This window comes from Anser brachyrhynchus, assembly GCF_964034855.1.
Source record: "Anser brachyrhynchus genome assembly, chromosome: 6".
Classification (NCBI taxonomy): Eukaryota; Metazoa; Chordata; class Aves; order Anseriformes; family Anatidae; genus Anser; species Anser brachyrhynchus.
The window spans coordinates 31,822,267-31,839,858 of NC_137700.1; the positions used below are offsets into that span (position 1 = coordinate 31,822,267).

Here is a 17,592-nt window from a genome sequence, read left to right on the forward strand (position 1 = left end):
ATCTGTATCATTTTTTAGTTTTAAATTTGATTAAAGACCAACAGTTGTGATTGCTAGAGCATCTGTCAGTGCACTTGCCTACTATTTGTTGGTCATAAAAATCAAACAGAAGGCAAATAGCTTGGCTGTAAAGAATATGTTCCTCCCTCCCCCTGCATTCTCTGCTCGTCTCCCAGTTACTAGAACCAACGTTTACAAACCCATCTGATGCCACATCCTAAAGGTCACCAAATTTAGGCCCTGGCAGGCAGCCGAAGGGGCTGCATTCCTGAGCTGAGAGCTCTCTGCGGCCGGTTCCCTGCGGCACCCCGGGAGAGGAGGTCACCGCAGCCGGAGGGCCGTGGGGCGACTTCCACAACAGGGCATGCAGGGAGAAGCGGCTTTTAAAATAGCCCGGGCGCAGGCCACTAAGGGCTTCCAAGTAATTACCAGCTATGCAAGCCATGCCCAAAGGCAGATGGAAGGCAGGCTGCAAGCACCAACCTGTTCCACTGGAAAGGCTGGGCACGGCGCCTGTGGCACAGCCCGGCAGGGGCACAACGGGCTGCAGTGGCCCTGCTGGAGCAGAGGACTCGGGCAGCAATGTTGTGCACGAGGGCAGGCTCCAGGGCAGCACATGAGGCAAAGCAGGGGTCTACCGTGACCCCAAGACTGCAGCCTCAGAAAGGGTTTGTGTCTGCAGGGGTGGAAAATCGGCTAACCCGTGAACCACGTTTCAAGATGGTCCCAATCATCACCACCCTGGTCTTACCTGGAGCCGTTGTAAAGCTACTGACTTTGAGCTGGGGATTCACATCCAAAAGACACACACGTTCAAGGGGAAAGCTAAACAGCTCTGAAAAAAATGTAGCATGGTTGGTCATGAGACCCTTAGACAGGTCTGGATCTCGGTCTGCTCGCTGAAAGAAGCCTGAGCACAGCTACACACCACGTAGCAGGGCTCCACTACGCTCCTCACCCAGTCACACACGTCTCGAGATTTGAAGATTTACACCCACAGCCAAAGGCAGAGCCATTCCGTCATGCTAGCTGCTTCCCACTCCGTCTGCTTCCCATCACAACGCATTAGGCAGAGACTGTCACACAGACACTGGGGCAGGACTGCACCCAACGTCCATCCGTGCCAGACATCTGAGAGTTCCCCAACAGCACCTTGCAAAGCATCCTAAAACCCAGATGGCAGAACCGTAGCAGGTTACCTTTGATAATAGCATCGCTTCTAAAATGAGGAGTCGGTGAAGCAGTCTGAGCCTCGTGTGAAGAAACCCTTTTCTACCACAGGAGAAATCAGACAGCATGCTGCGTGTGCTGGGAATCAAAAATCGGAGCCTTGAGGAAACCACAAAAATCTGAGTTTCCATAGTTAAGCAAGAAAGGCCCGAATTATTTTAATGTTCCAGCAGTATTTTGCTGTCGCTGTGATGAAGAGGGTTCAAAGGGAGGACAAGGTTTGTAGACAGAGGCAATGTCTTTTATTAGACCAACTGGTATGGCTGGAAAAAATAGACAAGCTCTTGGGCATACGAGCTTGTCTAAATTTTCAAACTCTATCAGTTGCTCTATTAAAAGATATTACCTCTGCCTTCAAGCTTTGCGGATTTATTTATTAAAACTGTTGTTTTAATGTCTGCATAGCCTAAAATAAAAGAGTCTAATGCTGAAGTTTTGTGTTACGTAAACTCAAAGGCACTCTCGCAGCTTAGCAGGCTCCACTGGCACTCCAACAACAGCTTCCTGCTCTGAAATAAAACACTAACAACTTACAAAAGATATTGTGAGGCCTTTTCCCCACCCAGAAACCTTACTCACGCAAGAAGTCTCACTGACTTGAATGAAATTCTTCCGGTGCTTCAGAGGTACAATGAGCCTACCTGAGCGGGTATGAGACACGGGACCTGATCCCTGAACGCAAATATTCCTCCTCACCGGGGTGCCAAACACAGAGAAAAACAAGAAGGGCTGATTCACTACATACACTTGTAAGCCACTGGAATAAACATCTAAGAGAGCAGGCAGCCAGCCAGGCAAGATTCTCAACTCCGAGCAACTGAAATACGATGCATCTTTCTTTAGTTACAAATCTATTTTTGAAATCAATAATCTGTAAATAGCTTCACGTAAAAATAGAAATCTTTACATAGATGAAGCATGTCAGAACACCTCCCCGTAATTTATTGCAAACATGCGCCTTGCTAGTGCCATCTTAATTAAACATCTGATAGCACTTAGGGTACAGGGCTCATTTTGAAGAAGTATTTAAAAACTCCGAGCTACAATGCAGCACGCATGCTTCTGTCCAAAAGAACATGACGTTTTTAACATACATTTTGTAATAAATTCATTTGCTTATCACATGGATAAGGTATTTATCCATAGTGTATATTCTTCATACACTCATACACGTGAGATAACATGCCCAGAAGCATTCCCCTTCAAGAGTTTTATTAGTTATTTTTCTTATCTTTTCTTGGCCAATAGATGGTTAGAAATTTCTGTATCTGCTAACACCTCGTGTTCAGGTAAAATGCGCTGCCCGTATTTTTTTCTGAGTCTGTTTTCAACACTTTGACGATACGATGCCAAATCAGAGGCATACACGCTAAAACGTAGGGATAAACAACACAGCAGTGACAATCCCACTTTTTCCAGGATCCTGTCCAAGAGCTCGTACAGCAGAAAACAAACCCATGGCTATAACCAGTGCCAAGGCACCGATCTACCCTCTCCTCACACATTCTGCTTCAGGAATCCTTGCCAGCACGACCCGCACACGTACACGCACGTGGGCACGGCGAACGGAGACGGAAATGATCACACCTAAGGTTTGGTACCTAAAGGCTTTGCGTCCAGCCCGAGGCAGTGATGCCCAGACCCCCTGGTGCCTTTGCCAAGCTCTCAGCCGTTCCTCGCCCCCTGCTGCAAAGCTGCTCCAGCCCAGGTGGCTTGGGGGGTTCTCAGCAAGTAGGGAGTGAATGAACTGTGTTTGCTGTGAGCTTGTTTCACTCTACCTGCTCTGTGTACGCTCACCACCGTGCCATGCAGGAGCTCTCCCCAGAGGTGATGAATCGGCCTACTGCGCTCCACCCTGCGCCTTGCCTGGCTGAGGGCTCCTTCCTGCCTCTCCTCCAAGGGACTCGGGGCACCCAGGGATGCGTAGAGCACTCGGAGGCCCAGCTGGCAGCACAGGAGAGTGAACAACGTCAAACGCTCCCCGAGCTCCAGCTCAGGGCGTCACAAACACGCTGAAGCACGTGGCAAACTACCAAGGCGTTCCAGGGCTGCTAGGAGGCAAGGTAACACAGAACTTCCAGAACTAAAGATGCCAACTCAGGAGAAGAAAAAAATCCAGTAGGTGGCGGTTCTGAAACCCAGGGGAGCTATTCAGGCGAGCTGCATACCGAAATCTCGACTCACGCTCTGCTTAGGAAGAACAATACAGAGAAATGGGTGGAGGACTCCCCAGTATGTATTTAAATGTTTCCCATAACCCAGAGCCACCAGGTCCCAGATGCACAGAAGTCAGGGTGATCACAGAGTCAGGGAGAGCCAACAAACCAAGCTCTGGACAACAGGATAAACCGCTCCTTTGGCTCCTGCCAGTACAGCGTAAAAAAAGGAAAAAAAAAAAAAAAGTCTTGTGACAAAGCAATTTGCAAAATTTGGTGGAGAGCTTTTGGAGAGCTAAGGACAACGTAAAGGTGGTTTTTAAAAGTGTAACAGGAACAAGAAAAATCCTACCAGTGGAGCAGAAGCATTATAGAGCAGAGATGAGGAATATTGTAGAAGGGACAGAATTCTTCACAAGATATTTCTAGTTTGCATTTAATAAAAAGGATGATAATGCCAGGCAGGCATTAAACCCCTAATGAGACAAAGTGCTTCCCATTCATTTTGCAAACAAAGGGAACATTAAACAATACACAACAGACATGAACATTTTTAACGAGCCAGTCTGATAAAATCTCCCCAGGAACCCTAAAATAATTAACTGAATGTATTTCAGGCTACGTCAGCTTTACCTGATGCCAAACCTAGGAAATGGGAAATGCAGTGAAAATGGCAATGCTGGATTCAATTAGCGAAGAATTAGAAGACAAAAACAAATCGATCTCAGTCAAAGTACCAATAACACTATGTATCTAGTTCACATCTACAAATTTTGGGGAATTACGTGTACCTGCACACAGCAAGGGTTCCAAAGCAGTAGACTTCTGATGCGCTCCAAGCTGCAGGGATGGCATGGATGCTCCCGTCTGCCTCTGATCCGCAGCCCCACGTGCCAGCCCTAGCTGGGAGCTCAGACACACAGCTCCTTCCTCTCCCCCCCAGCTCCGGGACGACAGTTCAAACCTCTCTGTGCTACTGCCAGCACTGCTGCTTAGCAGCCAGTGGCAAATTGTTTCCAAAAGGCGTTTTCAATTAGTGATGCTTTTGGAAAATTAGTATGTCCTTGACTTGAAATGTCTGGCAATGCTGGAAAGCCCTCGGTTTCCAAATATAAGTAGCGATGTCTGTAAATGATCTAAGCCAGAAAATTCCCCTTTTTTTCCTCTTTGTGCCTAAAGGTAAGTTCTTCATTCGAAGAACTTCCACTTCTGGGTGGCCACCTCTCTGACGTGGTGACTTCAGGTTCATGATGGCAGGAAAGGACAAAATATTCTCTTCCTATCAGAATATTAATTATTTCCAAAAGAAACATCAAAGTGTACCCTCAGCTCCTGATAATTATCCTTGAGGTTGGCTTTAAGCAGGATAAAGCCAGGACAGGATATTAAAGAGGTAGAGACCTGCTGTTAAGGACCTGTTAACGATACCTACAGATGCATGTACTGAATTCACAGCAGGTCCCACCTGTGGTTTGTACAAAGATCTATTATATCACGTCAGACTCATACCACAGTCCTTGCTCGGAGGATTGTGCTGGTCCTTCCACCCCCAGCTTGCCCTTTCAGACGCTGGCTCTGGCAGGGGTATCTGCTTCCCTTGGGCCCCACCACAGAGCTGGCCTCAGCGAAGCTGCGTTTCCAAGAGAGAGCTTTTAGTCAAATTGGTAAAGTATTTCCAGGCATACACTTATCTGAGGATAGTCTGACTGAGAGATGACAGTATCTCACGGGTTATTTCTGGATGGGTAAGGTACAAGAAGGCAGAATGCTACTCGGGTGGCTTATTATAGGGTTTGATTTAATTTCAAGCTGAATTTTATGTGTGTGATGAAGCCAGATGTTAAAGAAATGGCTATGTAACAAAGACATAAAATATGTTTAACAAAACCCTGTTTATGGGTGTTTTTATCATTTCTACTGACAATCATATCCACAGAGTGGCTGTACAATGCCTAGAGCTGTAGCAATAATCCTGGACCTGAAAATGCATTAGATGCCCTAAAAAAGCAGAACAGATAAACTGGGAGCTTTTTAGGGTGATCCTCCATTTCTATCCAAGGAGTTCTGTTCAGGTAGGAACTCCAAGGAGCACTAGTTATTTAAAATATTAAACATGACTTAATTATCATCAATTTCATGGATGGTTAAAAAGGAGTTCGGAAAAACACTCTGAAATCCACGGTGCAACTCTGCAAGGAGCAAACCTCAAATCTGACCCTCTCTGAGTACCAAGAGACCATCTCTTCTCCTCAGTCATCTGTAATTGAGTTTACTGCCTTAAAATAGAAACCACAAATTCTCCAGTAAGCTAATGAGAATATTTTCCAGCTTCCACAGAGCTCGTGCTTCTCAACATCTCCCGCAGAACTGCCATTTTAGTTAAGTCACTTCCAAAATGCTGCCTGTTACACAAGCAGTTTGTCAGGGGTAGTGCTGATACCCCATTTCTCTAAGCCCAATGTGGCCAGTACCGTCCCACCGCTAGGAAAAAGAAGGCAGACCATCCTTAAGGAATGTGAGACTCGATCCAGAAGAGCAAGAGCCATGCCACAGAGAATAATCAGCAAACATGAGCTCTCACAGAAATGCTGTGACTGCAGGTCAAATCTGATCCTTGCGTGTACAAGGCTACCAAGCAGGACTCTATGTGCCTGTCTGCCGCTGCTCCGAATGCTGCTGGAGAACTCTCTTCAGTCACCTGTCCCCATTCAAGAGCGATAGTGATTATACTGAGGAAGGAATAAAGCCATGAGAGAGAGTAAGCCTGGAGTGGAAGCTTGCCAGTTTGCAGAGAGCTGCTCTGCAGGTGATCTGAAATAGCCTGGGAGCATTTGCACACAGGAAGGGCTCTTCAGTCCAGCGATGACAGGACATGAGCCTGTGACTGGAAATTAAATAAATCCACACAAAATATTAACAGGGAGGATAATTAATTACAAAACAAAATTTTGAGTTTTTTTTTCCATCACTGTTGGGCTCTAAATGAAGGGGAGAGGATGTTCAAATCGGTCTTTTTTCACAGAGGCAAGAATTAATGCCAAAAAGAAAGTCACAGTAGGTCAGTCAAGCAGAGTATTGTGCCTCGGGTGACTCTTCCTCACCTTATAAATGACGTATCAGTGAATAACAGGCTGAAGCACAAGCAGTCTCGGAGAGAAGAATGGAGGAAACTCACCTCCTTTAGGAAAGGTTTTCTGCAGGAAAAGAGCACAGCAGCCTGCAGCAACCTCTGCTGCAGGATTCCCCAACTGTTGTCCAATTGACCACCTGCCAAAAGCAAGCATGGACCTGGCTAGTAACATAATGTTCTCACTGCTTCTTGTTTCCAGCTGTTAAATTCCAGTAAGAAACCCGTAAGATACTTCAAATACTTTGCTCACCCTGTTTTTCCCGTAAGCAATTGCTCTACTTACACAAGGTCTTAAAAGATTAAGAAGTAGGGGTGAATTTGATCTCTCTGCTGTGATACAGTCCACCCTAAAGAAAATATTTAAGAATTCACATGTATTTGCTTTAGCTGAAAACCAGGGGGTAAGCTTTGATGCAAATGCTCACTAGAATTGGAATTTGATGTTTGATATCTGCAGATACTAATGCCATTGGTAGGAAGACGAGGCACAACAGCGCTGGCTGAGCTGCAGGTTAACACAAACAGCACAAAAGGCAGAAATGTCAGCATGGAAATGAACACACTGAATTCTGCAAATCAGAAAGGAAAGCCAGCATAAACTTTTCTATTCCACCCCTGTTGCTTTGCTTCAGAACGATCTAAAACCTCTTTATGCGTTAATCTTTGTATTTGTTAGCAATGCTTTTTTTTTAGCAAGCATTACCTCTAAGTAACACCCTCGGTGTTAGACCTGCGTGAGGACCTGCTACCAGCTCACGACGGCTGAGCACCTCTGTGCGAGTCTGTAAGTCGCAGAGTGAACAAGATGAAACTTGTCACCCCCGGAGAGCAAACTGGAAAGCCATCCCTCCGCATACTGATTTCCAACCAAGGAACTGCTGCCACTCTAACCTGCTATTAGGGATTATACAACAGTAGCTCCTTTGGCAGCGGATCCACGGTATTTCAAAACAATGACGCCTTTCATTGGATTCCGCTGTGCTACAGGACGCAAATGCAGACTTAACGGGCCCTTCCAGAAGCGTGGTGGTAACCGACAAAGTATTTGAGATGCGCAACTCCGAGCTGGCACGCAGTCATCCAGGAAGCATGCAAGTGGGTCAGCTTGGATAACGCAAACAGCCCAAAGCCCTCTTTATCTTCTAAACACGGAAGGTAGGGAGGACAACATTTTATTGGCTTTCCTTACTGTCAGTGCTTACCGGTAAAAAAAAATAAAATTATTTTCTCTGAAGATCGCGGTCCCTGAAAGTTAAAGGGAAGTTAAAGGAAAAATAAGGATGATTTTTTAAGACACTTGAAACCTATTCGATGGGACCTCTCTACATGCTTGCAGGCTGCGTAAAGAGATGTGACAGCAGAATCTGCAGCTGAGCCATCTCCACAGGCTGGAGAGGAGAGTTCCCACCTCCCCCGGCTGAAAGCTGTCCCTGCTCAGCCCAGGTGCAGCCAGCTGGCCAGTCCGCACCAGTCCCACGGGCATCTGGATGCAGCGCTAGCCGAGGGACGTGCTGCTGAGTAAAGCAGCCGGCATACTTCAACGAGGGAACACCGACTCCTCCTTCCTAAGAAAGTTGCTGAAAATAAACACTGAGATCAACAGCTGAAGATGACCTGGTGATTCTGAGAGCTGCTCAGTCGAAAACAGTGAGAACTTTTTTTTTTTTTTTTCCCTGCTAGGAGTTTTCTTTTGCAGCATCATCCCCCGCCTCCCCACTTTCTTTAAGGAAAAGCTTACCAAATATTCATGTATTAACTTGGTCTCTCTTTTTGACATCTTACCTATCAATAACGGGCAGAACAATCACTTTATTGACAAATGAGCCTGTTTTTCCAAAAGAAGGGTGAGTGGAGGACTATGGGACGGAACTGGACAAAAGAGAGAAAGCCTTAATACCCAGCATGGCCAAAGACTTCATATACAACACTGAGACAGTTTTCAACTTGTTCGTTGTTCACAAAACACAAACAATGCAAAATAATGACACTCCTCGGCTACAAAGGGCACTGTGAAGATAAATACAGAAATAATTTAGTAAAGAAGGTCTTGATTCTCAGTTCCCCTAGCATATCGCACTCCAGAAGCACACCAGCCTATGACAGATTCCATGGGGTTCCTACTTTTGCCCTTAAATAATGGTTACCCACCTCTCTTCCACAAAGCCTTCCCTGAGGCTGGTCTAGCCTTCCAGGTGGGAAAGGCAAGAACCCTGTGCTCCCAGGCTCAGCTCACCCACGTCACTCCTGGGCCGGCCCTAACACTCCTGAAATGCTCACCCAGGCCAGAAGGACAACGCTCACCTTCCCTGCGTTGCTCCCAGTTAGCAGCCACCCTTCACCCTCTGCCTCCCCACACCAGCGGCTGGACACGCGCTCGCCGCTCACCGCGCGGATCAGAGAGGAGCTCACCCAAAACCTCTCCTGCCCTCTGCTCTTGGTGAGCAGTCCCACGCCGCAGCTCTCTGCCTACGAGAAGAAAGCCCCGCAGACAGACGTGCCGACCGAGCGGGCACCGGGATGAAACCCAGGTAACGTGGAGCCTGTGGGTGTTTCAAAGCGCTCGGAGCAGCGCGAACTTCCCTTCTGCATACAGACAGCGCAACTCGTTCCTTTCCTGACCTGTTTTTTTAATCAGAGGCAAACACAGTAATTATAGTCTGCCTGATTACAAATGAAATTACAAACCTGTCCTTAGGGCACAATAGTGTCCCCACCTACATCTTATCGGCCCCCAGATCTCATTTAATCTTGACAGATGTGTAGTACTGAGGCACCGTTGCAGGAAACTCTTTGAGTAAATTAATTTGACGAACGCCTTCCCTGCAGTACCCCACGCTCTTCCAAAAGACGGCTTATTCCTCCAGCATTTCTTACGCAGCCTACGTGACTCAATTCATCAGTAAAAGAACTGAATAAACTAAGAACATCAACCTCTGATGACTTGGAGCTTTTGCTGGCTCTGGCTTCCCTTTGATAACCTAACTGTCTCGGCTTTATCAACTGATACCAAAGGCCTACATTATACCGTTTCCAACAGTATCGACCTCTTTTCTTCAGAAACTTTTTGCAACCCTATCCAAGCACAACACAAAGCACGAAGCTCGTTTGGGGAAAACCTTCAGCTTTCCACGGACCCTTCAGTTCACTGTTTTTTAATATTTTAAATCAATCCTGCTGACACAGGAGGTTGTGCCCCGGCAGGAGCTGAGGAGGGCACACAAGATGTTCTCCCTGTACTTGTCCCAACAGAGGACACGGATGAAGTGGCAGATCCACTGCTGCAGCCGTGACCTGGAAGAAGCCTTCCAGCCTGAAGGGTGAGAGAGCATTAAAAAAGAACTAAGGCAGCACTGTCAGCAGGTCCCCATAATCCCAAAACCAGAACTGAGAGTTCCCGACACCAAACCTTGCCTTTGGCCATGGCTTCTGTCTTCGGGGAACCTGAAGTGTCTCATTAGTGTAGAGTTGAAGACTCACCCAACAGCACAGCCGTGTGCTCCTGCTGCAGATGAGCGACAGCCAGAATCCCCTGCACCCTGAGACACCTTTAAAGAAGTCAGTCCCAGGCAGGGCAGCGTGACAGCCCCCACTCGCTGAGAACAGCAGCACGTTACCTGACCTACTGTAGATGCTAAAAACAAGCCGACCACATGCTTAGCCAGCACTGAGCCTCCAGTGTGGCCACAGAAATGCGTCCTCCTAACTGATTTCCTAACAGCGCTTGGAAAAACCTCAGCCCGGCCCTGAGCATCACAACACTGGTATTTTGCCCTAACCTTGCCAATATTTGTTCTTGACCCCACCAGAACACATCGATTTATGAGGACTGAAAGTGCTTTTTATTACTGTCTTTGTTAATATCTACCCGCTACATGGCTGTGAAGAAAAACGAGTGGTAGATGAGTAAAACTTTGTTGGTTTTTCATCATCCTTTCCCTCCTGATTGCTCAAGCCTAGCAAGCAGATTTTTTTGGCCTTGGCTTGTAAAACTGCCAAGTACAATTCTGCAAGAGAAGTTACAATACATGTAAAAGAAGAGTTAAGAACCTGCCTAATGTATTATTCAAGGTGAAAAAAAATAGGAATGGTTAGATCATGTGCTTTTAATAAACTCTTCGGAAGGCCACAGTGTTACTTCCCTGCATCAGAACGAACAGAAATCCCCAAATTGTTGAAAGCTACATACGGATATTTCATGTCAGATCACAGCAAGGAAAGCTCTTGCCAATTTGTATACAATTTGCTCAAAAATATCACACACATCTGCTCATGATTCCAGCACTAGCAATTTTTTAACATCCTCACGCTCTGTAAAACCATTCCATTTCAACACTACTCTGCGGAGGATATTAAGAAACACCAGAACACGTGAGCCACTTGTTCTGCCCAGCATGCCTGCAGTCACCAAGTGATTAATGGTACGGGTAAGTTAAATTCACATTATTGACTAAAAAGGACTTAGGAGAAGATCTTCTGGTACGCCAGTCACTGCTCGGGTAGAGAGGGCATTTTGAAGAGTAGAGCAGAGGGATTTTATGTCTATTTACTTGAACCACTTGTAGATTTTGTTAGCAAATGCTCATTCTTATCGTTTTTCCCCAGAATTCAGATCACTGGTGCACCAACTGACTGATGCTTGTAACGTAAAGTGGCAAGCGAAATCTGACTCCTGCCTCAGTTTCCAGACAGCAAAAGGAACGGGTGATTTACCAGCCTGGCTTGCTTCTATGTTAAATTCCTCCTTCCGGCTTCACTCAGCTGCTTGGATTACAACGCCAGCAAAGCTACCAGAACTGAACTGGAGGAGCAGTCTCCGGGGTCAGCCTCGAGCTAACAGGTGCTCAGAGCACCTGAAATTCACGTTCACCTCATCAGATTTCTTCACGGACTGAACTCATCCTGATCTAAAAGCACATACGGAGAATGACATTAAAAAAGTGGAAATGAACAAGAAATGGAGAAGAAGCAATTATGCAGCTGCTATGGGTATCTGTTCCTAACGGGTCTCAGCGAACACTGCATGGGATGTCAGAAAGGACAGGATTTATCCAGAACGCTCAGGACCACCTCTTGCAGCCATTTGCTCTGACTTCTATAGGCACATATGTCTTTGCATAGAATTGAGCTGAATTGCTCTGCAATATCCAAAACGGTGAACTGGAAAATTCAGAAAGCAACACTTGAAGTACCTTTGCCAATGTATACAGATCTTCCACTGGAGAAAAAAAAAAAGGATAAAAACCATCTCAGAGGGAGGTGGAAAAAAGAAAGGGAACCAACATCTAAAAAGATTATTATTATTTTTTAATTGCAACTGGTTTCACTTACCAACTTCCAAAATTACCTGCAGTTTAGTTTACTGGCACTTACCCTTTGATGTTGTTAGTGGTAATCACTGCGTTATGTTTACAAAGCACTGGCATACATCTCACTCAGTGCTTCTTTGGGTTTCTTGAGGGCAGAACGTTCACATGCTCTTCCCTGACCCCATGTTCCTAATTATTTCTGTGCATGCCTACGTACAACTCATCACCAGCTGAACTGACCCAAACACCAGCTGAATCCAGCTGGTCTAGAGATTTTGGCATGCTTTGTACTAAACCATCCGTCTTCTCTCCTTCGAATTTACCTGCTGTTCTAGGTTATTTTAGAAGCCGATTAGAAAGTTTCTCTTGTCAAATTCCACGGCCATATGTGCTATGTTTGATGCAAAAGCCAAGAGGCACCCGGTCCAAGCAGTAATATACGAGCTGATCGCCACCCACAGCTCCCGTTCTCTGAAGGCGCTAAGGAATACCCGTTTGAGCAGCAGACCCGCTCCCTCCCAAACCCAGCACGCGCAGCTGGGATGCAGCTGGGGCTACCGCAGCAGCGCCGGCAGCAGCTGCTGCCTGGAGAAAGGCAGCAGCTCACCCCAAAAAAGGGGCAACCCGCCCTGAAGGTGCCTCAGCAGCCGCCCTCCGCAACTGCAGGGCTGGACCACCCGGGTTGGAAAGTATTTTTTGGAAGCGTACCTTCACAGAGGGTTCGGCGAGGATTTGCTTCCTGAAACTGCAGCAATAATGCATCTCAAGTGTTTCATGTGTTATGCCAATGATAACACGGAGAAGTACAAGGCCTGGGTCAAAGCCAGTTAATCCAAAGGGCTGTTCTTAAGTAAACAGTGGAAAACCATTCTACTTGGGAGCCTCCCGCAGAAACCCGTACAGGAAGTCTCTGTTTTCTCCTTTCCGCGGAACCACTTGTGCCAAGTAAGGTTTAATGATAATCTGGTAGTAAGCATATATGCAAAATAGTACGCCTTTGTTTGAAAAGAGCTGGAACACAGCTGGGAGCGGTGAATATTCTCTAACTTAATTAAGCTAAGTTTGGACTGCGTAATGACTTCAAGGAACCTTTGTTTTTAAATAAATCGGAAGTGGTAGGATGAACCAGAATGGGAATTTTGGACACCAAAACAGTCTTCTATTTTCAGTTTGGGTACAAAACAAGCAGTGCTAGGGCACGTTGTCCCCACACATCTGTTTCTACTAACTCACTTCACACCTTGGTGCCACCTTCAAATCCCAGAAGAATCACATCTGCTTGGGCCTCCCCTTCTCCTTCCATCTGCCTACAGAAGCTGTGCCCACACCTCCTTTATTTTCCAAAAAGAAACCAACAGATCGCTCGTGTACCAACACCACTGCGACTCCTGCTCTCCACATTTAATGCTCTCACACCTTTGCAGAATTTAAAGCAGTTTTAGCCGGTGAGAGGCACAAGGTAAGAACCAGCTTGCTTCCTTCGCTTACATGTTAACAGAAGGCAGCCCACAGATAAGCACAGCGGGGTTTCCAACCTCCCCAGCTCGGTCAGAACCCTCTCTCTGATGAAACTACCAAAAGAGGGCCGGCGGTGCCGGTAAATCCGGCAGCAGGTATTCGTGCCCGGAGGATGATAAGCTAAGGTCAGCAGCAAGCAACAAGCTCAGCCTCCACCGCTCTGTAGCAGACTTGAAAAAAAAGTGACAGGCCCGCGAGGGCTGGCACGCAGCCACACACTGCTCCTCCACGTGGGGACCCAGGCGTCCAGGAAGTCGGGGCAAACGTGCTGCTGACCTTACAGCGAGGTGCACCCGCTGCCGTTACACACCGAGGGAGCGGGCAGATGCAGCAGTCAGCAGCAGACACAGACTGCTGTGGGTTTTCAGGCTGAATCATTCAGGTTCCCTTCTCGATCTCACGCTGTCATATAAAAAAAATTATTTTCCCTACCGTAGCTTTGCTCAGCCAGCTCTCCCAAGTACCTTTTTAGCCCTGCAAACACGTGAATGAGACTTAATAACTACCCTTACGCAGCCAGGTTTGGATTACCAATTGCTTACAGTGGCTACCTTAAATACCTGCGCAATATTTTCCAGATGTTGCTTAACATCTATTTACTGTACATTAAGTTCTATTTATTGTGCACACTGGATTGTCTCTGCAGTTGTGTTAAGAAAGCAGAGTCATGTTATACATGCTGTCTATGCAGAGTACACAGTCCAAGGTTTTAGGAACCATTCCAGTTAACGAGTCATGATTAAAAAGCAAAATACAGATGACTGCTACATGCATCATAGTCATGACACATAATAATAACTTCTTCAGTAGCATAAACCAGACGTTTTACAGCAAGAAATATTTATATGAATGTGCACTTTGCAAATACTCAAACAAAAAGATATCCTTAAGCACAGAATAGCCAACATTTAGAGACTGAGACCACGGCCATATCAAGCATCATTTTCAAATGATGTTTGTGCTGCTGACACAATAAAATTTATAAAATAGATGCCATACAGACAGTAAGTGAAGAATTCCCATGCACTGACTTAGTAACATGTCTCATCCCGAACGCATCCCGAAGAGCGAGACAAGGCTTCCACTCCCGGGCACACTCCGTTCGGTTTTCTATCCTATTATTCTCACCGCTAAAAAAGCCACAGCTGGTTTATATCAGGACAGCCAGCGTTCGTGAGCCACCCCGAGGCAAGGGCACGGCGCAGAGCAGGCACTGTGAACTCATCCCAAGGTACATCACCCAGGCTGTCCTCTGTTGACGTACAGCGCTGTCCTCAGCTTCCCTTGGGGCAGAGCCGAAGTGCCTGGCCCTCTTCATGGGTTTGTGCCGGACAGCATACGAGAGGTTCTTATCCCGAGGTGATTAGTTACGGAGGTGTGCTTTCAAACGAGTGAAGACAAGGCATGGCCCTGCCAAACAGCAAGCCAGTTCCTATGACAACTTTCCACTGCAGCCTGGCTGGAGCCCGTTAACGCACCTTCCCCAGGCCAAGCAGCTTCTGCGTGGCAATGCTGCCGTGGGTCCTATGGGCTCTGTAGGACTGACCCCATCAGTGGCGAGCGACTGGTTGCACTGTTCTGGATCACCCGGATCCCACAGCCTTCCCCCATTTCAAATTTATACAACAGAAGGGGCTCTCCGTGCCCACAGAGCACGGGGGGCTCAAACGCTGCGGATCGGCTCCGTTTGCCCCAGGGAACTACGGCCAGCCCTGGGCCATCCCCAGACAACAGCTCCCTGCAAACTAACAACCCACGTGTCATTTTTTAAGGGAAGCATTTTATTAAGCTGACCCGCAAATAACAGGTATGAGGTGAGCATATAAACCTATCTGCTTTTTCAATGAACATCAGCAAAACCCCGTATTTTAATAGCTTGTTTCCCTTTTACTTTAGATGCAAAAATAACATACCTGTAGTTTTCTGAAGGAAATACAACATTCTTTTCCATGTTTCCCTGAAGAGTACAATACCATGGTGCTTACCAGTAAACACCAAACTAAGGTTTCTGTTTTTTCATAAACATTCCCCTTGAAGTTAAATCCGGAAAGGCTGGGATATATCGTGTTTTTAAGAAGGTTTTATAAACTTTCATTTCACAGCTATATTAGGAATCAAACATGACAAAGAGCAACAACTGAAGGTATTTTTGTTGTTAAAGATTGCCTATAAACTGGAAATTTGCCTGCGAAAATTTCAGCTTGCATCTGACTTTTGCTAGTGTATATCCTAGAAACATTGTACATAACGCTACCAAAGCAAACATACTAGCGGGCTCTAAATTTCAAACCTCAGCTGAAAACATTTCTCCCATTCTTACAATTTTTCTCCCATTTGTCTCTGCAATTGTACTTCATTCAATGGAGCGTTTTAAATGTAATTCGGTGGTGCATTTTGCAATACAATTTGCTTGAATGAAGCTATACAGAGTAAAGGTTGTATTGTACTATATAATGAAACGACGTCCATGCTTGAACAAACTCCAACTGCTGTTAATCAAACCAGCAAGTTCCTGAATGATCTTTTGGAGTCAGGACTAATGGCAATAGATTATTTTAAATAGCAGTTCCACTCTAAAATATGTTTAGGTTGACAAGGGCTGTGACAGACTTCCGCAGCGAAGCGGATGAGCTTGCAAGTAAAACGTTACGGTTTTTCCTCATTGCTGGAACCACAAACTCAGCTCGCGAACCGGAGATCAAAATGCAGTTTTGAGTTTTGATTCTGGTTTTCAGTAAAGCCGTGCAGCACCTGCAAAGACCCGCAACCCTTCCTATTTTCAATCCGTTCACTGATCATTACATATTTCCTTGCTCCCAGAGCAAAGAGGTGTACGGATCAACACCACGTTTCGGCTGGTGACAAGATGTTATACTAAACCGACACAGGTAAGAAGGAGACGTTTTTATGCAGTCACTTAGAAAGCATATCGCGATCTTTGAGGTTCAAACGGTAAATCTTCCAGAGCTATAAATAAATAAATAAATAAATAAATAAACTTCTTTAAAAAGTAAGTAATAACCGTGCCTTGGGAGGAATGTCCCCAAGACCACGTCTGAAAGGATCCTCAGCATCCAGCCTGGCAGCCTTCTGAAAAGTAGCGCTGGAGTAAACTTGCGGATTTCATCATCTCGCTGGTTCCAGGAATTTTTAAAAACAGCCTGTGCTACAAGAAACTGCACTGCCCTGCGAAGTCACGCAGTCTGTCAGAAACCCGTGTAGGATTGTTTCCGTCATGTATTTTGCAACAGTATTTTTGGCACAAAAGGGAAATTTCTTTTTAAAAAAAAGGCATAAGCAAATGAGAGGAAAGTGGTTGTGTGTTGCTTTATTTTTTTTTTAACTGTTATTTGGTGCCTGGCTTCTAGCCCGAGCCGGATACAGACAGACACCCGAAGAGCACCCGAACCACCACAGAGGTGACAGGGAAGGGAACTTGGGAGCGGGGGGCGCCCTGCCGGGGAGGGGACCGGGAGGCAGCAGCGGGGGCTGCCGGGGTCCTCCCCGCCCCGCCTGACGGGGAAAGGCCGGGGGCGAGCGCCGGGAGCTCCACACGCCCCCCGCTCCCCCCCTCGCCTCACGCCGGGCCGCGGCCATAGCCCCCCGCCCCGGCTGAGGGGAGCGCCCCGCTCCCTCTCCCCCCCCCCCCCCCCCCCCCCCCTTTCCCCAACGGTCCCCTCCAACGGTCGCCGCCACGCGCCCGGCGCGCGCACGCGCAACGCCCGCCCGCGCGCGCGCGCACTGCCCCCGCGCGCCCGGGCCGCTCTCACCTCCTTGCCGCGCTCGGAAGAAGTGCCCCGCACGACTGCCGCAGCGCCCCGGCGGCGGCACTGCGCAGGCGCGGCCCGCGCCCCGCCCCTCCTCCTCCTCCTCCTCCTCTCCCCCTCCCTCCCCCTGGCCGGCGCCAGGGAGCGGGGAGAATGTGCGAGGCCGGCGGCTGGCCGCAAGGGAGCGGCGGCAAAGTGCCGAGCCGCGGAACGGCCGCACGGAGGCTCCCTTTGTACCCCCCCCCCCCTGCCCCGCCCAGGCCTGGCGTTGTCCCCGCAGAAAGCCGTGGGGCCGCGACCCGGCCCTGCAAGCCCGGCTGTCCGCGTTTCCCTTCAGCTGGCTGAAGGAACCCGAGCTTTCGTTAAAATAAAGCAATTAAGGGCTAATTGTGGCTGAGTGTGGTTGCAGGGCGGGCTGGGGCGAGCTGAGGGGGCGTGTGGGAGATGTGGGGGCTGACACCCATTTTCACAGAATCATAGACTCA

The 17,592-nt window shown here is 47.5% G+C and overlaps 1 protein-coding gene across 2 annotated transcripts in view; it reads right to left on the minus strand.

Annotated features, from left to right (window-relative positions):
- NT5C2 (5'-nucleotidase, cytosolic II) overlaps positions 1 to 17,218 on the minus strand; it is a 58,757-nt gene extending 41,539 nt beyond the window's left edge. The window contains exons 1-2 of one of the 2 annotated variants that reach the window (XM_080596896.1): positions 17,111 to 17,133; positions 6,562 to 6,653 (exon numbers count right to left, since the gene is read on the minus strand). The gene's annotated coding sequence lies outside the window, so the exon portion shown is untranslated. Of the gene's footprint in view, positions 1 to 6,561; positions 6,654 to 17,110 lie in introns of both variants that reach the window. The other variant, XM_080596895.1, reaches the window with a different exon arrangement.
- Positions 17,219 to 17,592: the final 374 nt, after the last annotated feature.